This window comes from Sminthopsis crassicaudata, chromosome 2 (assembly GCF_048593235.1).
Source record: "Sminthopsis crassicaudata isolate SCR6 chromosome 2, ASM4859323v1, whole genome shotgun sequence".
In the NCBI taxonomy this organism is placed as follows: Eukaryota; Metazoa; Chordata; class Mammalia; order Dasyuromorphia; family Dasyuridae; genus Sminthopsis; species Sminthopsis crassicaudata.
Window position 1 is genome coordinate 61011251 of NC_133618.1, and position 22504 is coordinate 61033754.

The following is a 22504-nucleotide window of genomic DNA, read 5'->3' on the forward strand; positions in this document are numbered from 1 at the left end:
ATTCAGTTATCAGAGTGATCTTCCTAAAAAGGAAGTCTGACTATATTTTTCCCCTTTAGTCAGTGACTTCCAGTGATTCCTTGTTACCTCCAGGATGGAATATAAAATCCTCTGGTTTTCAAAACCCTTCATAAACTGGTCCTTCCTGCCTTTCCAGTCTTCCTGTACCTTACTCTCTATTCCTCTTATTCTTGACTCTAGTCTCCTGGCTGTTTCTTTAATATATTCCATATCTGGACTGCATGGATTTTTACTGGCTAACTTCCCATACTCATAACACCATTCCTCCTCAAGCCTATCTTTTAAGTTTCAGCTAAAGTCCACCTTCTATAAAAAGCCTGTCCCAGTCTTCCTTAATCTTAGTACCTTCCTTCTGAGACTACCCCCAATTTAAGCTGTACACATCTTTCTTATACCTAGTTCTTTGCATTTAGTCGTTCCCATTAGACTATGAGCTCCTTGAGAGCAGGTACTGTTTTTCCCCTTTTCTTTATATCAGCACAATGCCTGGCCATGGTAGGCATTTAATACATGGTTGTTGACTCTTTGGAAGTTATACTTTAGCAGTAAGACAAGAAAAAGAAATTAAGTGAATAAGCATAGGTAAAGAGGAATCATCACTTTTTGCAGGTAACATGATGGTACGGTTTATATTGAAAAATCCTGGTAAGTCTATTAACAGCTAATTCAAACAATTAACAATTACAGTAAAGTTGTAGAATATGAAATAAATTCACATATATCATTAGCACTTGTGTATGTAAAACAAAAAAATTCATAAAGTATAAAATATTTAGTAGTTTGCCTGTTTCCTTCACATAAAAGAACTATATGAACACAATTACAAAACCATCTTTACACAAATTAGACAGATTTTAAGTAATTGCAGATATAATAATTATGCATAGCCAAGGCAACCACATGGCTCAGTGGATAGAATGCCCATTCTAGAGTCAGGAAATCCTTCTGAGTTCAAATCCAATCTCATATCGGCTGTATGATCTTAGACAAGTCACTTAACCCTGCTTGTCTCAGTTCCTCATCTGTAAAATGAGCTGGAGAAGGAAATGGTAAACTACTTCAGTATCTTTGCCAAGAAAAGCCCAAATGGGGTCAAAAAGAGTCATATGGGACTGAATGACAACAAGTCTAATCAGTATCATAAAGATGATAATATTACCTAAATTAATTTACTTATTTAGTACTATACCAAATTTCCCAAACATTACTTTATAGAACTAGAGTAAAAATAACAGAATTCATCTGGCAGAACAAATAATCAAGAAGGGAATAAGTGAAAAAAAAAGTGGGAAGGAAGGTATACTACAAAACAATAATCCTAAAACAAATTGGTATTCTGAAAAAAAGTGTTAATCAATAGAAAAGGATGTCTGTACAAAAATATTTTTAGCAGTTCTCTCTCTGATAGATAATTGGAAATGGAGAGAGTATTAATCAATTAGGGAATGGGTAAATATATTATGTTATATAAATGTAATAGAATACTATTACGTTGTAAGAAATAATGAAGGGAATGATAATCGTAATTCCAGATAATTCAAGTGGAAGCTTGCTATGAATCTCTTAACAGAGAAGAGTTGATGATTTCAGAGGAATGATTGGAAACATAATTTTTTGAAATGGCCAACATAGGAATTTATTTTATGTGATCATATTTATTTGTAATAGAGGTTTTGTTTTTCTTGCTTTCTCAACTGGGAGGAGAAGGGAAGGGATGAGTAGGAGAAAATGTGAATCTGAAAATAAAATTTAATTATAAAAAAACCTTAAATATTAGCTGCTATTATTATTTAGTATTCAAAAGGCAAAAAAACTCACTATGATATAGTATCTCTTTAGCTAATATAATGTATTATTGATTATATTCCATAAAGAAAAGTTTGAAATGTAAAACTAATAAGAAAGGTTGATTTAGAGAACATAGTGTTAGTAAAAAGTTCCTAACTTGGAGTAAAGAAACATGAATACAAACCTTGACTTTGGCATTTACTGGTTGTGTGACTAACTGTACATCATTCTACATCACTGAGCCTCAATTTTCTCATTGAGAAATTGCATTGTAATGGAAGTATTTTGTAAACTTTAAAAGTACCATGGAAATGTGAATTCAGTTTGGTTTTAATGATGAAAAGTATTTTATTTTAGTCTACTTTTAAAAAAATTGATGATAAGAGTTAAGTTTTTAAAAATTGATTGTTTTTACAATATATTAACATATATTAAAAATTGTTCTCCTGGTTCTGCTTACTTCACTCTAAATCAGTTCATTCAAATCTTTCCAGTTTTTTTCTGAAACTCTTTTTCATTTTTTTCTTACAGAACAATATTATTCTATTACAAGCATAAATTATAATTTATTCAACCATACCTCAACTAATGGGCAAACCCCTAATTTCCATTTCTTTACCACCACCAAAAAAATTTCTATGAATTTTTTTTTTTTTTTTTTTTTTTTTAACAAATAGAACCTTTTTAATCTTTCCTTGATCTCCTTGAGGTATTGGTCTCTAAGTCTGAAGGTAGGCACAACTTAGTAACTTTTTGGACATAGTTCTAAATTGCTTTCCTGAATAATTTGACCATTCTACAGCTCTCTCACCAACACATTAGTATTCCAGTGTTCCTGCAATTCCTCAACTAAGTTACTGGAGAAATTTTTTGATAATGTATAATATTATTTTCACTTTGCTTTCTGTATCTCATTGTTAATTAGTTACTCCAAGGAAAGTTGGCTTGTGGGCATCTTCCTTTTGAAGCTGGTACAACAGCTTCTTTACAACTTGAGTTAGAGTTTAAGTCTCATAAAAGCCTCATAACTATTAAATAGTTTTTAAACCAACTTCAAAAGAGAGTTAAAAATAAAAGCTATTGGCCCTCTCTTTCCTGAAAGACTTTCAGTGAGACTGTTCCAATCTGGGGCTCCAAGAAAAAATGTCCGAAAGTGCCTTCTTACCCTTGGTAAATTACAGAATAAGCAGAAGGAACTACTCATTAGCTAGATAATTGTAGGGGCATATTGAGCAGTAGTTGATTCTGCTTTCATCAGAACTAAAATAGTTTTCAGGGAAAAAAAATAGTCTTTTCAGTATGCAAAGCATGTTCTTAAGTTTCTTTAATTTATAATAAAAATCAATAATGCATAGAACTTTAAGGTTTGCAAAGTACTTTACAAATATCTCTTTTGAGCCTCTCAAAACTTTGGGAAGTAGATGTTATACTCAGTTTACAAATGAGGAAACTGAGGCAGACAGATTGAACAGCTTGAACAGTCCAGTATCAGATAGCTGGTGAATGTCTCTAGGTTGGATTTGAATTTAGGTCTTTCTAATTCCAGGCCCAATGCTCACCTAGATATTGGAGTAGTTATAATTAAGAGAGTTGGATTTTCTTTTAATTAACGTAGCTAAACTTCTCACTAATACATTTATTATGTATTAATAGTTACTTGTATTTTGATGCCTAAAGAACATTGGGTATAAGTAGGCTGTATTTAATTACTGGTGATGACATTTTCAAGAAGTAGTATTAACTATATCATTGACAGTATATATTACTGGAGATAGGCTAATCATGTAGTAAAGTAAAGATAATGTATCTAGATGGATGGATTCTCTTTTGTTGGTTTTCAGAAACACATGGACAAAAGCTAAATAGGATGAGAAAGTGTGAAAAGAGATTGTTCAATATGATGAATTATCCCTCTCAATTGAAGTATATTTTGAAAAGGTTTCTTTTCTTTCAACTAGACTAGTCTTTATGAAAGCAGGAGCTGTCTTATCAGAACCTTTATTTTTCCTTCTACCTGAGTTCAGAAAAGTTCTGTCCACATGGAGTGAATGTTTAGTAATTATTTACCTCTTTGAATTTTTGAATACCTGTGTGCCATGGATTTTAAATGAGGAAATCATAGTGCAGTGTAAAGGTCTATGAGGATAGGTCTAACTTTAAATATTTATATTACTTTTAAGTTATTCTGCTCAAAATCCAGGGAGAACAGCTTCTTAGAAATAATTTCCTCCCTCCCCTCCCTTTCTTCCTTCCTTCCTTCACCCCTTCCTCCCACCTTTTTCATTTATTTTTTCTATAAGGGAGTTGAGATCTAGAGATAAGCAATAGTTGAGTATCTCACAGGAAAGTTTTTTGAAAGTCATTATTAAAACAGCTTTGCATGGACTTGTTAAACCTATTCCTGGGGAACTACTTTTTTTTGAATTTTTGAATCTACTTTTCAATATTCAAAATATGGTAGAAGAAAAATTATTTTATGGAAGAGACATACATGTATGTATGTGTGTATATATGTATGTGTATATACATACATATATATATGTTTGTATGTATATATATGTATATGTAATTTAAGGAAAGAAAAGTATTTCAAATAATTGTATATACTGTGCAGGATCTGAACTCATGATATATTTTTGTTGTTTTTGGAGTGAGAAGGGGAAAGAACCTTGATATGGTTTTTCTTTAGCCCTATTAAATATTTTTTGTCTCTGACAATTTGAAAAGAGATTTAAAGAAAATCTAGTAGTTGATGTTTCTATAGCTGTTTAGGTTTTATTTAGATAGCTTTACAAAGTGGTTTTCCTAACAAATTTTGCTGCTGTTCAGTTGTTTTTCAGTTACGTTTGGACTGATTCCAGCTCTTTCCTATTAAATTCTCTGGGACTCTCCTTCCAATTCGGTTCAGTTTTACCTCTTTACAACTGTTTTCCTAAAGCTGTAACCCTTAACTGCTCTCTCTTTTACTGTGTCTTAGTTCCCATCTGGTTGCTTCCTTGACAAATTCTCTTTTGTCTTCAAACTTTTCCTTGAGCTTCTTCTACTTCCTTGACTTACCAGGAAGTTGATTTTTCTATACATGATACCTCATCCCCTGAAGAAAAAGATCTTCCCACTCTTCTCGTGATTCAGTAGTGAGGATAGTCAGCTTAGTGTTCCATAGAATCCCTTATAGACCTTTTGAATTATAATCATTATTATTGATTTGTTTTCTTTTGTAACCATTTCATATTTATAAATTTTAATATAACAGCCACCTAACAAACGACCCAAAGAGATCCCTCCACAATATTTTTGTTCTTGTTATTGAAACAATTGGAGTTAAGTGACTTGCAGTTAGTGTTTGAGGTTGTATTTGAACTCAGGTTCCTGTCTTCAGGACCAGTACAATGTCTTAAAATTTTTAAAAATTATGTTTATAATAATATGATATATGTTATTCTGGTTCTACATCCTCTACCATGGCTTCTTGAAGGCTGTGATATGTTCTGCTTCCAGAGATCTTTACTTCTCTAGAAGGAAACAATTATTTCCTGGAATTTTACTTTGTTTTATTCCAATAAAGCAAAAAGACAGAAGTATCCTCTCTATTTACAGAAATGTTCTCATTGGGAAAGTACAAATCATGTTTTAGAATAATAACTTCATAGAATGTTAGAGTTATAAGGATTTTTAATGAAATCTATTTTTTCTAACACCCCTCCCATTTTACAGATATGAAAAGAGAGGAGGGAAATAATGTGCCAATGACAGATAGACAGTCAATGATAGACACTGTTAGAACCCAGGACTACTCCTGGTCTCAAGCTCTTCACACTGCCCCTATACTAACAACAACAAAAAATTGATCATTTGTTAACATTTATTTTGTTTAAAAAAGTTACAAAAGAAATTGTAAAGACTGTGTATAGATTGGCTGTGTAAGTAACCCCCTAGTTAAATTTGGAAAGCTTTAACTATATATGGATCACTTTATTATTGTTTAGTTATTTCAATAATGTTCAACTCTTCATGATCCCATTATTTATTTATTTTTGGCAGGTGTGCTGGAGTCATATGCCATTTCCTTTTCCAGCTCATTTTATAGATGGACTAACACATTGAAGCAAACAGGCTTTACCCACTTCACCCAGCCAGTTAAGTGTCTGAGGCCAGATTTGAAATCAGGAAAACCATAAAGAAAGAGAACTATAGCCTACATCAGTGCAAGGGAATTACCATAATACTGAAATGAGACTCCTTAGAATATATGAGAAACATGTAGTTTTCAAGGAGTGAAAAAATACTAGAGAAGTTTTATTCATGGAGCTTGGACCCCAAAAATGAAAGGGGATGGGGTAAATCATATTGGAATATCAACAGTATGGCTAAACATCTTCAGATGGATGTGGTTGAAGGCAGCTGGTTTCCTGTATATTCTATGCATGTATTGTTTGTTCTTTAGTACTAATTTAAACAGTCTGGGTATGCAGCCATTTGGGGAGGGTGGCATTTATACTCAAATTCTGTGGGCATTCTTCCTGGCAGGGAAAATGCTGACCATTTTGTGGTTTTTATAGGATCTTAGGACTTTGAGCTACAGAGATTTCTCTTTACACATATGAGGAAACAGCAGTCCAGAGAAGGGAGGACTTGACTGAGGTCACAAAAGTGACTGGATTTGAAACCTACTTCCTCTCACTTTCAACCCATTGTTCTAGAAATTAGGTGCCATTCTGTCATTAAACCACACAAAGAACACTTTCTGCAGTGCTTTTTAAATATATACACACATACATATACACATTTGTATATGTGTATATATATGTGTGTGTGTGTGTGTGTGTGTGTGTGTGTGTGTGTGTGTGTGTGTGTGTGTGTGTGTGTATAAAGATTAACTGATATCTTTTGTTCTTATATTGCTTCCATTGGTGAATGTATCTTCTCACTTTCTAGAATTCCCAGGTTTTTCCAAGATTCAGTTCCATTGCTATCATATAGCAGCAAAGCCTCAGGACCCACCCTGTTGTTAGTCCCTTTCCCTCACCTTTCTTTCTACTGACTTTGTTAGTAGAGAATTGTGTAGCAGAAAATTTTAAAAAATAACAGTGCAGCAAAACTAACATTAAACAAATTTTATGTCACATATGAAGTGTCACACCCAAAGCTTGCTACCCATTTAAAGAAAGGAGTTGTATTTTCTCATCTCCACTTTGATTCCAAACTTGATCATGTTAGTAACAATTCTTGCTTTTCTTTTTCATTTTTTTGGTAGTGCTTTTAAGAGCTTTATATCTCTCCTTAACTTTACTATTATAGTTGAGGATGGTGCAATTATCCCTCCAATCCCTAAAGTGTTCAGCCTTGCAGACATCCTTGACTGTTTCTTCCTTTCTCATCCCTCACTTCTAATAACTAAGTCTTATCACAATGTCTTATATCCTTCTTTTTGCATAGGCTTTCTTCATCTTTTCCCTGGATTATTTCAGAAGCCTCCTAATTGGTCTTTGTTTCCAGTCTGTTCCCTTTCTATGCCATATTCTACATAGCTATGAAATTAATATTCCTAATGCATAAGTATGACCATGTTATTTGCTGTTCAAGAAACTTCTTACTTCCAGATAAATCCAAACTCCTTTGTTTAGCTTTAAAACCCTTTACAATATGGTCTTAGTCTTCTTTTCTAGGTTGATTACTCATTAGTTTCTTTCATATGCCCCATATTTCATCCAAAATGTCCTGTTCCTCATGCATAACATTCCACCTCCATGCCTTTGCATATAGACTGTTCTCTATGCCTGGAATTTATTTCCTCCTTGCCTGCCACGTATAAGTGCTTGATTCCTACAAAGCTTAACTCAAGTGTTTGGATATCAAAAGATGACCCAGTTGTATTTCTCTGTTAAGTACCATAGGCTATAGCCTTTGGAAAGTAATTTCTAAGTTAGTAAAATCCTGAAAGCAGAATTTATGGTAGAGATAGAAGTGTTGCCAAGGCAGAATTGAAATTTAAGTCATTTGCATAGCCATAGGGCAGGTCCCAGCTCCACTAAGTACTACTTTTACTTCTTTTGGGGTTAGGAAATTCTGAAGTAGAAAAAAATATTTACCTAGTTAAAAGCAGCTTGAAAAGTATGAGGGAATCACAGCTGGGCTGTGGCACAAGCAAAACTAAGACCAAGAAAGGATGACAGCTTCATAATATGGCATCAACCAGAACCATTCTCAACTAAAAACAAATGTTTCTTAAAAAAAAAAAAAAAAAAAAGTTTTGTTTTGTTTTGTTTTGTTTTTTAAGCAAGATATTAGCATTTTAAGTGATTTAAGCTTGGAGGATCATAGAGATTATCTGCTCTAATCCCTTCATTTTGCATATGGGGGATGCTGAGGTCCCTTGGGAATTGATAAGCTCAGGGTCATAATAACTAGTTAGTTCCCATGGGTTCAATTATCATCTCTACAGCAGGTGTCTCTAATATATATAATACACTCCCACACCCTAGCATCACATTACCAATTGCCTACTAGATAACAATTGTAATTGCAATTGCAAACTGATCATATCCAACATAGAAATTACATTTGTCCCATAACTCATGTCTTCTCCAAATTTCTTTTTTTTTCTTTTCTTTTCTTAATTTTTTTTAGTACCTCCATTTTAGCAGTCACCAAGATTAGCAGTTTTAAAGCCCCCTCAGTACTGTAGCCAAATGATTACCAAGTACATTACTAAATCTCATCGATTCTATCCATATGACATCTTTGACATTCATTCCTTTTCCACCTCTCACACAGCTTCTACTTTAGTTCACACCATCATCATTCTTGCCTAGACTATTAAAACAGTGTTCTATTTGATCCCTCTGATTCCAGTCTCTTTCTCCCATTCATTTTTTCTATAGCACAGAACAATCCATCACTCTCCCGACTCTGCGTCTTTTAACCGACTCTCCCATATCTGGGATGTTCCCATTCTCTATCTCCACTTCATCGACTTTCTTAAAGACAGTTTAGATATTCTTTTTGCAGGAGGCCTTTTTTTGTCCTCTCCTTCCCTCTAAGGTTACCTATGCTCTATATGTATACACCTTGGAAGTCCACATGTTTGCATGTTGTCTCCCACCTTAGGGTGGGAATGCCTCATGGGGAGGGGCCATACTTTTCTTTTGAATCCCCACATAGTAAGCAGTTGATACATGCTTGTTGGCTGATAGTTGCAAAATTAGTATTTAAGATAAGATCTGATCACATTATTCCTCTATTATTATTCTCCTCCTCACCCAGTACCTTTCTATTGTCTTCTGGATAAAATACAAAATCTGAATCAGCCTTGGATTTAAAGCTCTCTAATATCTTATTCCCACCTACTTTTCTAGTCATGTCATCTCACTTCCCCCAAATGCATTGTCCATCTTTTTCAAATTGACCAGTAGCTATTATTTGAATTTGATATGCCATCTCCTACCTCTGCTCTTTGTACAGGAGATTGGTTATCCATGGATAGAACGTATTTTTCTACCATGTAAAAATCAGTCTTTGAGATACTGCTCAGGTACCAACTCCTATTTATTTGTATAAGTAAAGCTTTTGCCTTTTCTGATTACCCTGGCTCAGACAAACTCCCTCTTGAAATTATTTTGTATTTAATTTGTTTCTGTTTATCTGGTTTCATAGATAGTGCATGACTGAATAAAGGAAAGAAATTGAAATCAGGAACACCTATATTCAAATCCTGTCCACCCCTTCCCCTTTTCCCACTTCCCCCCTCCCCCCACCTTTCCCCCAATCTGTCACTATGTGTGTAACTTTGAGATAGTCACTTAAATTCTCTGTCCTGGGTTTCCTCATTTGTAAGATAAGAGGACTCATGATTTAACTCCCCAGTATGTAAGATTCCTGAGGGCAGGGACTATTTTCTTTTGCCTTTGTATCCCTAGCTCCTAAAATAATGCTTTATATATAGCAGACATTTAACATAAATTTATTGAATTGAAAAAATAATAATGGAAAAATCAGGATCACAATCCAGGTCTTCTGATTCCTGTATCAGTATGGGAGGGAACATGGGGCATATTAGAGTATAGAGGTAGGAGAGAACACAGGTGGCAACTTGGTGGTTCTTGGAAAATTCTCTTGGGATGCTCCCATGGTGCGGAGGTCCCAGGAGCATCTGGGTGGAGTCATGTGGCTACAGCATTTCTGCCCGGCTATCTCAGGCAGTCAAAGCATAAGAAAAGGACCATCAGACCATTCTATATAAGTGGTGTGGTGGAGTAAGAGTGATGCTAGGATGGAGCCTGAGGATGGAAAAACTATGCAGCAGCGCAGGCTTTAGTATAGGGGCTTCATCTTTTCCTCCTGGTGTCTTTATTGTGGAGATTTAATATGTCCAGGGATGTCAGTGGTCAATAGTTGAGTTTTATGTCATTCCAGCATCTGATCCCTGCTTACTAGAATTGTAGGCTTAATTCACAATGAATCTATGTAAATATCTAGCCTCGTGCTGCACATCTGAATTATACTGGCTGAGCTCACTCTTGGCTTCTCCTCCTCAGCCGAGTGCCCAGGAACAGGCAGCAGGAAGTAACACTGGGCCTCTGTTCTATCCATTTATATGAGACTGCTCTCCCTCTCAGAATGGGGCAGAATGCTGCACAAATGTTTTAATGTTTCCAGGTACTGCCAATAAATGTGGAAATTGCCCAGAGAGCCTTTATTTTTGCTTCTTGGCCCTTATCCTTCCTAGCTTGAATGTTTCTGTGCTGTTGACTCTGAAATGAATTTAATTTTATCTACCCTTCTTCCTTTCTCTTATCAGGCTTTATCTTAATCTCAATTTAGTGGACCTTAACCTAGTCTCCTTTTAGTAATAGATCATTTTTCTTTTAACTCCTGAGGCAAGTCACATTTCTAGCCCTACTCCTATTTAGAAAACGGAAAACAAAGAAAGATAAGATTATATAAGAAACAATCAACTATCTACAATAATTTACCAGTATAATCTTCTCTTTAAGCACTGGAACAAAAAAGGTAACTAACCACATTATTTAAGTTTGAGAGGCTAATTCTATCTTTCCCCAGGAGAAAGTAGTGTGAATTGACCTCCTTTACCCAATATCCTCTCTAGAGAGAGATTTCATCTTACAGGAATCATAAATAACACATGAATTAATTGTTGCAAATTCTTTTAAGTATTAGAAGAGCTTTGCTGAAGTCCTTATGTCCTAGAAATAAAGATGATTTTCTTTTTTTTTTTTTTTAATTAAAACTTTTTATTTTCAAAATATGCATAGATAATTTTCAACATTTACCTTCGCAAACCTTGTGTTCCAGAATTTTTTTTCCCCTCCCTTCCTCTAGACTGCTAGTAATCCAATATATGTTAAACATGTGCAATTAGTGAAGATGATTTTCAGACCTTGTCAACAGAGGGCAAATTCCAGCTAGAACTGCTTCACAATCAAGTCTAGGGGCATAGTTTTTGGCTTTGTTCCAAGGACCAACTTATTACCAATAGTGGTGGCTAGAAGGTGGCTCATTAAGTCAGCTAAACTGAAGAGCAAAAACCAATCTTATCAGAACAGGAACACAAAAAGCTCCTTGTTATTGAGATGGAAATGGAGGTTCAAATGAGGGAAATGGTTTGTCCAAGAGCACCCAGTCAAAAAGAGGAAAGCTTGGAATTAATCCCTGGGCTTTCAAGTTGAATTCCAGTGAGCTGGTCATTAACACCAGTTACAGGTCAGAAGTCCTAAAACAAGATTGAATTATTTGGGCTCACCTAGTCTGTTAAGATGCTTTGTAGATCACATTTCCCTGATTTTTAAGAATTTACCTTTAAGGATAGTATAGCATCATAGAACAGATATAACCAGGACATAGATCTGAACTTTCCTAGTCTACAAATTAGGAAGGGAGTTGGGTGACAGATACATGTGTGTATTTGTTTTAGTGTAGATATGAATGTGAATATTTTATTTTTTGGCGCATATCTTTCAGCAATTTAAAAGCCTCTAATAAAACATGGTGCTATATTGATAATGCTTTTATTTATGAAAGAATCTATATTTTGAAATTCATGAATTTATTGGTGCAGGTATTCCCTTTGCCAATGCAGCTCTTAATTTCTCTGTGTTTGTTTATATTTATATCTGTATGTATATGAATATGCATGTATTCATACATCTTACTGATAACCTGGCTACTTGGAGCTATTTTAGTTGTTACATAGTATGTAACAAAAGGAACTTTGACTTAGTATTCAGAAGAATGTCACGGCAGATTCTTTGTCTATTTGCTTATCTATAATATAGGAATAATAATATCTACTGCTTACCCTACAGCCTTGGAGTCAGCCAAAAGACATTTACTTCTTTTTAAATAAAATTTCATTGATATGTTTTGTTTTTATATCACAAAAATTGTCATAATTATCTCTCCTCCCCCTATCCTTACTAGTGGGTCATCCCATATAACAAAGGACTCTTTTTTTTTTTTTTTTTTTCCCTGAAGCATTTTGGTTTAAGTGACTTGCCCAGGGTCATACAGCTAGGAAGTGTTTAGTGTCTGAGGTTAGATTTGAATTCAGGTCCTTTTGACTTCAGGGCTGGTATTCTATCCACTGTGCCACCTAGCTGCCCCTCAGAGGACATTTTTTTAAGGAAAAGAAGGGAAGGAAAAAACAGCAATACCAATCAATACTTGAGGAAAAATAGTGTTTGGAAATTTTTGTAGTGTTCCCATGGACTTCTCACATTTCCTAAGTAGTGAGATACAGATATCTTCTGGTACCTCTTCTTTGGATCCATGGTTTCAACTACATTTATTTCAAGTACTTATGAAGCTTTTGCTATGCCCAGATGACTGTCATTGTGGTATTGGCCATACAAAGAAAAGAAAATATTTCTGGATATTTCCCTGCCCTAGTCATAAAACCTTTTCTAGTAACAAAAATATGAATGATATCTAATCTTATTTCTGACAGTATATGTAGCATTTGGTATCCTTGAGTCTCTTTCTTTTAGATTATTGTTTTTATTTGGAGACTGGATTCCTTTTACTATTGTTTTCATTTCTGTTGAATCGTTGTGTATTTTGTTTCCTTGCTTATGCTTTCTTTATTCTGTACCAGTTTATGTGTTTTCCTCCAAACTCTCTTTAATTGAAGGATAAAGAAACTCTGTTCACAAAACCTAATTTATCCAAAGTCAAACAAGTAGCACAGTTATGATTCAAATCTAGATCCTTTGGGTCCATGTTTAATTTTTTTTTCTTATATAATGTCCAAGGTCTGTATTTGGATATTGGCTCTGCAATTTATAACTTGTGTGTGACTTTGGGGAAATCCCAGCTCCACTGGAGTGCCATTTTTCTCTTATAAAAAGGGGTGGGGCAGGGTGGTAGTGTTTGAACTTTTTGATTTCTAATTTCTATTCCTATTTTAATCCTATTAACCATAGACTTCATCAGTCATATTAATCCTACCTGTATGTGAGTGAAAACTCCCTCTGTAGCTTTTTTTTTTTTTTTTTTTTTTTAATCCAAAAACATTGGGCAATCATTCTCATCTCCCTTCCCTGGCACTTGAAAAGCGTGCCCTGGGGTATTCTGGGACTTTGATTTCTTGTCATCTCCTCTTCTAGTGCCAATGCCTTCTAACTCTGACCTCCTTTTCCAAAACTTTTTCATAGATTGTCTCCTCCTATTTGAGTATAAGCATCTGCAATAAACAAATAAGCAGGTAGTTATTAAATGCTAAGTGCAGTGTATTCTAGGTGCTAGAGATAGAAGAATTAGTGAAATAATGACCCTCCTATGTTCAAGTGGAGGAGGCACACGTGCACAAAAATGCATACAGTATACGCATAAAGTTAATATAAATATATACATAGTGGTTAAATACAGGGTAATTAGGGAAGGAGGGCACTAGCATTTGGGAGAAAAAGGAAAAGTGTCTTGCAGAAGATGGTTCCTGATCTGTATTTTAAAGGGAAAGAAGTCTAGGTCAGAGGTGAGGAGTCTTTTTGGAAGATTGTGGGAGGGAAAGTAATACCCAACAAGGGTGGAAAGATAAGTTGTAACTGGGTTGAACTTAAAAAGAATTATATTTTATTTTAGAGAAAAAAGGAATAGGAAAATAGGGAATTGAATAGAGGAGTTAGAAGGCCAGATCTATGCTTAAGGAAAATTAATTTGGCAGCAATGCTTACATTGGAGGGACAAAAAAGAGAGATGAGTTAGAAGGCTATTGCAATAATCTAGGTGAGAAGAAATGAGGGCCTGAATAAGGCAGTGGCTGTAGAGGAGGGGTAAAAAGAGAGTTATAAACAAACTTCCAGATTTGGCAATTGATTGGGTATGTAGGGTGGGAGGGGAAAGTGAGGAATTGGAGATGATGCCAAGGTTAAAGATTTTGGAAGACTGAAAGAATGGTGGTCCCTTCAACAAAGGTAAGAATATTGGAAGAGAAAAACAGTTGGGGAAAATCTCTCAGACATCTAGTCTGAAATGCTTGAGATATCACTGGTTATGATGAGAATTAGATAAGGAGTATCTAAATGAAAATAGGGTTAATTGAGGTCTAGTGGCAGGTTTGGGAGTCAAATAGAGGCTCCTCTGCAACCCCTTTGGATTCGGTGCAAGGATACAAAGTTAAATGAGGTCTAGTAGCAGCACAGAGTCCCCTGTAAAGGAATTTACAGACCTGAAAACCTAGATTAATAAAAGAGGTTTACTGTGGGGTTTGGAAGTAAGGTTAGAATGTAGAAAGACATCAGGGCCAGGGCTGGCACCAGTGGTCAGGAACCCTTGACATAGCCGGCGTACGGATGCCATGTTTGGTACTCCTGCAAAGAGTGGACTCCAGGGTTCCCTTTTTATCTGAAGGGGCTCGTGGGTGAAGTCCCAGGTTGGCTCCTGTCTGGGTTTCAGCCAGCGTTAGAATTTGAATAAAATTTAGTGGGTTTTTAGATAAGGAGGAAACTGTTTGTGGGAGTTGGGAAACCTGAGCAGATCAAGGGATATAGTTTCTGGGTAGTTAATCATTTTATTATTATGCTAGTGAAGAACTAAGAGGATGGTCATTTGTTTGTCTTTCCTTAACCAAAGACCATTCATGTAACCCACTCAATGCTTATATATCCTTGGAAGAGGTACTGTTCCTGACTGTGGCAATCAACTCTGATTAGTTAACAAGTAATGAAAGGATGACTGTTATAATGGGAGGTAGGACTTATTCTAATAAGGGTCTGTGGAGATGCTGCAATTTTGATCATTTAGTCTTGGACAGTTAGGCTTATCGATACCCTTACCACACTGTCTAGGTGTAACCTAGGCAAATGGGGAATCCACTTCATTCAGACCTATCTGATAAAAATACAATGGGCTGGAATCTACTAATTTATCTAAACTAGAATTTCTTAATCTTTTGATCCAATATTTTATCTAATTATCATCTGGACCCTTAAAAGTCGGCTGGGTAACTTACAGGGGATGATTTCTGAATGAGGAAATAGAAAAGAGGAAAAATAATTGGTTACTAACATAAGAAATAATGATTTCTCAATATGTAGATCTGAGTACATTTATTTAGAACTGATAATTAAACCAAGAAAGGGAGAAGGAGAAGGGGGAGGAGAGGGGCCAGAAAGGGAAGGATAATAGGCAATCTAAAAAAGAGAACCTAGCATAAATTTTGGGGAACAACTAAGTTTAGGGAGAATGATGCGGATGATGAGCAAGTAAGAGACTGAGGAAAATAGCTTAGTCAAGAAAAAATAGCGCCCCCCCCCCAAAAAAAAAAAAACCTAGAGAGAAGATATTCAGGAGGGATAGGTTGATAAATAGTGTGAGATGCAGCAAATTGCTCAAGAATTAGGACTGAGAAAAGACCGTCAAACTAGATAATTAAGAGCTCATTGAAAACTTTAGAGAGTACAACTTCATCTGGGTGGTAAAGTTGAAAGACTGATTACAAAAGGTTGAGAGGGAGTGAAGATGGAAAGTGGAGACAGTGTCACTTTGATGGCAGAGACTGTTTTGCTTGCTAATATTTGTATCTGCAACATTTAATACGGAAGCATGAGCTTCATGATTTCTCTCTCTCTTTTTCCCTCTCTCCCTCTCTTCCATCTATCATAACACTGTGATCAGCAAGGGAAAAATTCCCATTATTAAAACTTCTGCCTTTCAAGTCAATTTTCTAGTTTGTTTATATTCTAAAATACTTTCTTGATGTTGAAAATCCTACAAAATGATTCAAAGAATCCAATTTTGACTTTTTTGTGCTTTGTTAGATTGCTTGTTAACATGAGTTTGTGATTTGCACTTTAGCTGTGGTTGTAAAATGTGGCCTTCAGATATGTTCTTCACAGGTGGGTGGGACTATCTGTTCTAGAAATACCTTGCTGGAATTTGATAAGGCATACAAATCACTTTGTACTTACATTGGCTAGTTCCACTCAAACACTGGAATGTTTGAAGGACTCATAGGTTAGTACTAAATGTGAACCAGTAACCAAATATTTATTCAAAGCCTGATGAATTTAAGTAATTCTTGTCAATAAAAATTATTCAGTACTGATTTAGATTTGGAAGGGACCTTGAGGGCAAGGATCTATAATTTCATTCATGAGAACGCTGGCAGCCCATGCCAATTGCTCCCCTTTATGCCTCTTTAAATATTTCTTGTGAGTTGTATGAGATCTTCAGTGATCAGTTTCTCTCAACTAGGCTTTGTCCTCAAAAGTTTTTCCATCTTGATTTGAACTTGCCAGCGCCTGTGCAACATTAATATAGCTTTTGAGAGCCAATCTTTCTTCTGCGACACAAGGAATAATAATTAATGATAAGGCACTCAAATCTTAAGCTCAAATCCCATCTTTTGGCAGAGCCCTTTTCTAGTCCTCTTTAATATTTATAGCCTCCTTTTAAAATTATTCCCAATTTGTGCTGTTTCTATCTTAACTTGCTCATAGTTGTTTGCGTGCTTGCCTTTCCCACTAATCTGAGCTTCTTGAGGGCAGGGGCCACCTTTTGGCTTTCTTTGTATCCCTAGTGCTTAGCAGAGGATAGACATTTAGCAAATAGGAAATGCTTATTGACTATCTATTTGAGAAATGTGTTAGGAGAAAGAAAGGATAGCCTCTAGCTAGTAATGTGGACTTCCTGTGGTGAACTTTTGAGGGTTAGGCTAGAGTCACAGTGAATGAATGGGCATGGGTGGTGGTTATCTCAATTACTGTGGGTTTTGAGTGTGAGCAGTGCCCTGTTGTGGGCACTGGAATATAACAGTTCTGTTTTTTTAGATTGCTTTGTATTGTGGCGAACAATTGCCAATAATGCATTTGTCATTCTTTGTTCTAAAATTCCATACTTTTAGGGACTTTATTGCCTATGAAAGACGCCACCATTAGCACATACATATTAGATTTGTTATATAATGCTCATGCTTTATAACATTCATAAATAATCATTTTGATATTGTGGTTGCATGAGGCTGTCATAGAAAATGAACTCTTCAAATAAATGCATGAATAAAAAAATAAAGTGCTAATTAAGTGGCTGCCCCTGTGCTAAACCACTAGGGAGATAAATAGAAAAGCAAGATAGCTTCTGCTGTTTCTATTAGGGAAGAAAACATAGATTGGAGGGTGAGCTGTAGGGCAGTAATACTATTGGGTGTGGATTGTGAAAGTGCAACTTCTCCCTTTGCTTACCAGGAAGTGTATGTTCTAGAACAACTACAATAACAGTGATGGTGTAGAGGCTTTGCAAAGTGTTTTACAAACATTATATAATAATAATAGCCAAGATTTGTGCAGTGTTTACTACGTGCTAGACACTAATATTGCCTCATGGGCAGCTAGACAGTGCAGTGATTAGACCACTAGCCTGGGAGGCCAACCTGGCCTCAGAAATCTGTTCCTAGCTGTGGGACCCTCGGCAAGCCACTTAACACCAACTGCCTTGCAAAAAATAAATATGACCTCATTTGATTCTCACAACAACTCTGGAAGAAAGGTGCCATTGTTATGCCCATTTGACAGTTAAAGAAACTGAGGCAGCAGAAATTAAGTCCTTGTGGCAACACAGCTAATGTCTGAGAGAGGATTTGAGCTCAGGCTTTCCTGACTCCAGGTCTGTACCTGATATCTCTCTGTTGGTTGCAAACTTCCTTTCTTTCCTCATGGAGAGGGCATCGAGCCGTGGCGCCAGCTGGAGGGAAGAGGGGGCTCCCACCTTGGCAGAGAGGTTTTAGTTTTCCACTAAGTTTTTAGTTTCATCTTAAAATATTCATGAATTAGTTTCAAAATGGAACGAGGGTTTGTTCTTAGTCCCAACTATTTAATTCATGATAAGCCAGGGTGCTTGAGAGCATTTTGAACAATGATTTTTGGATCATTAGATTAGTGTTTCCATTTAGTTCTGCATAATCAACTGGAGAATGTTCTTTGGGCAACAGAGTACGGCGCTCCATCTCTTCCAAAACAGGCTCTTCTGCCAGCTCACTCTTGTTTTGTTTGATATGCACACATACATATACATGCACATGTATATACACAGGTAGGTGTGAAACCTCACGGGAAGGTGTTTGCGGTGCTTTCATGTCTGCATGTTAAGCTGTGACAGGTGTGACAGTGGTACTTGCACAGGGCTCGGCTCTGCGGAGCCCCGACCTCCTGCACCAGCGCGGCCCGAGCACCGTCTCTGCGCTAGACTGGCACAGCCCCGCTAGTCACTTCTCGGGCTCACCCTGTAATTCTCACTACACGTTGCTTTTCAGTGTCTGATATATGTGTGGCAGGTGGAACACCTTTCCCTTTATAGATAAGGTAATGGAGGCTTAGAGAATACCCCAAATCAAGGGTTCTCAAATTATGCTGAGGACGTTTATGCGGCCCGCAGCGTTATGGCAAATGGGCTGAGGGGCGGAGACAGAGTGTGAGCTTTTGTTTTTACTATAGTCGGGCCTCCCACAGTCGGAGGGACAGTGAACTGGCCCCCTATTTTAAAAGTTTGAGGACCACTGCCCAAAATAGTGCCGTGTCAGAGCCAGGGCTCACTCCTCCTTTAACTCAAGCCCTCACGTGCAGCTTCCCTGTCCTGATCTTCCCTCAGAAGTTGTTGTTGCTCGGTTATTTCACTCATGCCCAACTCTCCATGAACCAGCGCTTGGCCATTTCCTTCTCTGGCTTATTTGACAGATGAGGGCATTGAGACAAACGGGGGAGGTGACTGGCCCAGGCTCATCCAGCCAGTGTCTGTGGCCACCTTAGGGTTCTGTGCCCTGCACTATGGCGCTGCCCAGCTGCACTGAGAAGTTCAGTTAGCGGGGCTGCATTTTTTCAGCCACAGCCAATGTGTGGTCAATGGAGCCTGTTAGAGAGGGAGTCAGAGGAGTCTGCCAAGACTCCCTGGGTGGATGTGGGACTTATATTCTTATCTGTAAAGTGAGGGAGTCAGATGGTCCATCTCTCACCCACACTCATGTCAACCTGAAGCATCTCCTGAGCCACCATGGAGAAGTGGCCTTCCTAGTGACTTCTTTGTAAGAGTCCAGGAAGGCGAGGAGATAACTTAGTGATGCGCTCTCCGCACCTTCCCTTCCTCTTGGTGCTCACTGGCCAGTCTTGTCACTTCTCAGCCACTGCTGCGGTTTCTCCCACCCACTGAAGAGCATTGCTGCAAAAGCCCGACTGCTTCAGGGGCCCAAGCCCGCAGCTGTGTGAATAGAATGGTGGCAGAGGGAGGCATCTCTATCATCACCCTGTTACTGCTCTGGCTCGGTTACAAGCTCCTTGCAGGTGGAAATTGTGTGAATTCTGTCCCCTTCCCCCCTTGCACCCTCTGTGTCTTGTGCATGCACAAATGCATATATACACACATACATATATTCAGAGATTTCTGTTTTTATCAGCTCTCTCCATATGGAAGCTCTAGACTAGTGTCCTGGGGCTCATCCTAGTAGATAAAATCAGAGGTACATGGAGATTAAGTAGGAAGAGATTTGCCCAGACTTATGTTGCTGGGATCTTTGGTTGAACTCAGAGCTTACTGATTCCAAATGTAGTTTCCTCTCCAACCCACTATAAGTGCCACACTGCCTCTTTGCCTTACACATGCGTAAGGATTTTTGAGTTTTGTTACTTTAGAGGTAGTCTTTAGTAATTGGGAGTTCGCATTAACAAAAAAAAAAAAATCTAGAAAGCCATTTTATGTGCTATATTACAACCAATATGGGTGATTTTAACTTTGTGTTTCTTGATTCTTGACTTAATTTTTTTTCTGCCTTTTGCCGGGGTCAGAGAAATGGAGATAAGAATGACTTTAGTTCTCAAATGTTGTGGATTTTAGTGATTTTGCAAGTTTTTCTTGATATTCATTTAAAATGATTACTATAAACTAGTATTTTTTTTTTTTATTAGAAACAATGGGAGAAATTTAAGTCATACTTTCTAGATTAAGGTGATAGAGAGCTATGTTCTTTCCCATTCAAATACTCTCACTTTTTTTGGTAGCCAGTTCAACTGTCATTGTTGATATTCTCATAAAATATGTAATGTGGCTGGAATATCATTCTACATTATTTGCTAATTCAATAAAATATAAGAATAGAAAATCTCCTTCAACTCTGCCTCAATAAGGGACACTGTCCCAAGTCTTTTTCCTTTAAATGAATTTAAGTTTTGACTGCTCGAGGGGGGAAGGAAGAGAGAACCCCAAAACTCTGAAAAATCTTTAAAGGAGAAAACCTTCTTCAATTCTGCCTCAGTGGGGGGACTCCATCCTTATTATCTGGGTGGGGCGGGCTCAGTCCCGAAACCCATTGAATTAAATTCAAATTCTAACACTAGTTGAAACCCAGTGAGGGGCTAACCTGGGACTCCACCCATGAGCCACCTTCAGCTTATAGCCAAAACCTCCTATTATAAAAGAGCTAAACCTCTCTTTGCAGAGGGTTGAAACATGCCAGCACCATACCTGGCACCAAGGACTCTCTGCCCACTGGAATACTGTTTCCAGTGCCCTCTTCTCTTTACTTAACACCTTTTACAAACTAGACTTTAACCGTACTTCCAAACCCCACAATAAACCTCTTTATTAATCTAGGTTTTGGGGTCTGTAAATTCCTTTACAGGGGACTTTTGCGCCACCAGAAGGGAATCCCAGAATTCCCTACCCTTGTGCTGCCACTAGACCTCATTTAGACCTTATTTAACTCTCTGAACACCAAAAACCGTAATTTAATTTGGGTACCCCAAACCTCATCAGTTTACTTTTATACTTTTTATATGCTTAAGATTGATGAGGTATAGATTTGGGGTACCCAAATGAAATTGAAGTCTAGTGGCAGATTCGGGGAACAGGGAGTCAAATGGAGCTCCCCTGTAACTCTTTTGGATTCGGCGCAAGGATGTGGAGTTAAATGAGGTCTAGTAGTGGCGCAAGAGTCCCCTGTAAAGGAATGTGCAGGCCTGAAAACCTAGATTGATAAAAGAGGTTTATTATGGGGTTATTATTATTATGGAAGTAAGGTTAAAGTCTAGTTAAGGAAATAGGTGAAGGTAGAGATAAGAGGGCACCGGAAACAGTATTGTAGTGGGCAGAGACCCTTGGCGTGCCAGGTATAGGCCCTCTGCAAAAGAGGACTCCAGCTTGTTTCTTTTATAATGAGAGATTTAGCTAAAAGGGCCTGTGGGTGAAGTCCCAAGTTGGCTCAGATCCAGTGGGGTCTGGGACAGTCCCAGATCTCCTATTGGAATTCAAAGAGGTGCTTTTGACCAGGATTTATGAATCAAAGGTCCTAGCTTCTTGAATTGATAATGCATCAGCCAGGAGGGGCTGGGAATCAGAAAGGAATAAATCAATCTGAAAGGATTAGTTTCTTAAAGGGAGCACAACCTGCTTCAAGATGAGCACATTATATTAAAAGAATCCATACTGTCTAGTGTCAAAATCTTGAGGTAGACAAGCTGAGGACAAGAACAAGACTCTATGTGGTACAGACTTCTTTTTAAGGATCAGTCTGAGCTTTTACATTTTTATATATTTATAATAAGTCCTGCTGTTAAAAGAAAGTCCTATTCCTGTCTTATTGAAATACTGGTGACTTTGGCATTTCCAAGGCTATTCCAGAGAATACAAACTGATAATCTAAGCTGGAAAGGGCTTGAATACATGCCTTGTGACAACCTGTTTCAGGACCTGCCTCTAAGTGAACAATTGATTAAGATGTGGAGTGACTTTAATCTGCATTGGTTCAGGAAGGTGGAGGAACCTTTACTGATGAAATTTCAGTTCCTTGTAGTAAAATAAGTTGGAGTACCAGCTTGAAGCTAGCATACCAGAGGCATTTGCAACTCATCAGTACAGTATGTTATTTCTTACCAAAGATTACTAGATCTTGTTACAGAGAATATATAAAAAAAGGAGTTTTCCCATATGTGGTCCCTTCTCAGCTGACTAGATATGTTGTCATTCAGTTGGGGAATTTATGTAGTTTTATGTAGAGTTACTTTGAGAAGGACATCTAGAGAAGCATTTGAGTTTTTGGACTTAGGAGATCAAACTTGAATCATTACTAGTTTGGGATAGAAATGCAACAAGATATTAACTTTGCTCTTGGTCACAGACATATTTTAGGAGTTTCATGGTAGAGTTATTTACAATTAGAATGGGTTAAGCAAGTACCGAAACAGAAAAGTCAGTATGAGGA

At 37.1% G+C, this 22504-nt stretch overlaps 1 protein-coding gene across 1 annotated transcript in view; it reads left to right on the top strand.

The window, feature by feature from the left end:
* CMTM4 (CKLF like MARVEL transmembrane domain containing 4) overlaps nucleotides 1-22504 on the top strand; it is an 87424-nt gene that overhangs the window by 34142 nt on the left and 30778 nt on the right. The gene's annotated exons all lie outside the window — the stretch shown is intronic.